The sequence below is a fragment of the Schistocerca nitens genome, chromosome 4, assembly GCF_023898315.1.
Source record: "Schistocerca nitens isolate TAMUIC-IGC-003100 chromosome 4, iqSchNite1.1, whole genome shotgun sequence".
NCBI classification, from domain to species: Eukaryota; Metazoa; Arthropoda; class Insecta; order Orthoptera; family Acrididae; genus Schistocerca; species Schistocerca nitens.
The window spans coordinates 202,759,454-202,761,486 of NC_064617.1; positions in this window are offsets into that span (position 1 = coordinate 202,759,454).

Consider the following 2,033-nt stretch of genomic DNA (forward strand, 5'->3'; position numbering starts at 1 on the left):
AACCGAATTACGAAGCGAACTTAGCGAAGCCGTGTCGAGAGCGCGTGGCACGATCTGATTACTCTTCATCGTACAACCGCACCGTTCCTTTAATAGTTTGACGATATTCGCTATAAAAAATATTCACTTTTTGGACTGTCTTATACAATGTTAATGTCTCAATAGCCTTACAACCAAGTTACCTTATTGCTACAGGAACAAAACACTAACTCTTTAACTTCTAGCGCACAGGTAAACAGAAGAGGAGTAACGCCTTTGTTTACAGTTGGTATAATAGGATAGATGTTTGTGGACAGTCTTCTGGTGACGGCGGAACAGTGATCTGCGGCACTGTTATCTTGACAGTCTTTGAGCAGTTTCCATACGTGTTATGTAGTTGAAGTTCTCCTAGGAGCTTCTTTCAAATGCCACAACAGTTCCATTAGAAAACAGCAAAGTAGGTGTCGTAATTCGGCGACTATTAACGATAAGAACTACCTGCGAATGTCAGAAAACCGAATCTCTATATATTTATTCATTCTGGATATTTTTGGGTCGCCTATCTCAGCTGTCTCACACTATATATTCCTTCCAGCTTTCCCTTCTTTGCTTAGCATTGGGTTTCCGTCTCAACTCAGGATTCAAGCAACTGCTTCTCTTTCTTCCATAAGTTCCTTTAATTGTTTTCTAGTTGATATCTTTTTCCCCCAATTAAACGTGCTTGTGTAGAATTACATTTGTCCTCTAACCACTCCTGTTTAGGCGTTTTGCCCTTCCTGTCATTCTCATTTTTATACGTTCGTGTTCCCTTTCACCTGCTTCATTTAGTGCTTTTTTATATTTTCTCCTTTCATCAATTAAACTGAGTATCTCCTATGACATCCAAGGATTACCAGTATGACTTATCTTTTTGTCTATTCCATCCTCTGTTACCTTCACCACTTCATGTCTCAGAGCTACCCATTCGGCTTCTACAATATTCATTTCCCCTTTACAGTCAATCGTTGCCTATTGCTCGCTTTGGAACTATCAACAACCTCTGGTTCTTTCAAATTACCCTCAAATTACCAAATCACATCTTCTTATTTTCCTACCTTTTTTTGCAAATTCCTCAGTCTTAATAAGTATTTCATAAAATATAAATAAATTATGACAAGAGTCCACATCTGCCTCTGGAAGGGTCGTACAGTTTGAAATCTGGTTCTGTAATCTGAGTATTATCATTACATAATCGGTCAGAAACCTTCCGGTGTATGCTGACCACTTCCACGTATATAACTTGACACGTATTCCCTCACTGACAACAGTCATGGCCTTGCATCGGTGCCTCTACTACTGTGCTGATCGCAGCACGTGGCTGACGCCTGCGCACTTCGCCGACCTTTGTTACCTCTGTCATGGAGGCCGTTGGTTGCCTATCCAGCTCCGACGCAATCACTATAATTACTAAAGAATAAAAAACTTATCCAGTAAGAAATCTTTCCATGATCGGTCGCAACCGACACCTGCCACCAAGGCACTGCACCTACTCCCTGAGGCGTGAGGTGCACTGCGTACTGACATGTTGTAGCCACCTTCAACTGACACCGTAGAGGTCGTACAACACGGCCTACACAGGGGAACGATGGTAATTGGTTACCTTGCTCCTAAGTTATGAGGGCAGAATATCACATGTAAGAATTCTTCTGCATCACACTGATTAAGGACATCTGCTCCGGAAAAGAAAGTTAATAATGTTGGGGGCTACACGGAAAAGTAAGCCAGACATTCCACTAACTAGGAGGTTCGAAGCACATAATTTTACTTCACTAATAACACTGCTGTGATCAGTTTTGTTCTTCAGAGAAATAACAGTGTTGAACTAACCCTCTCCTCCATTATGATGGAATCACTTGTAGGGCTGATAAGAAGCCAAAAATGATTTTAGATTGAAATTCAACTAAAGAAACTGTAGACACACTTGATCAGCTAATAGGGACACATACATTGAAATTAAGAACCAATAGGTGCCCCACGATAGTCTTCTTCCACAATATTCATGATGTTTCTGCTTA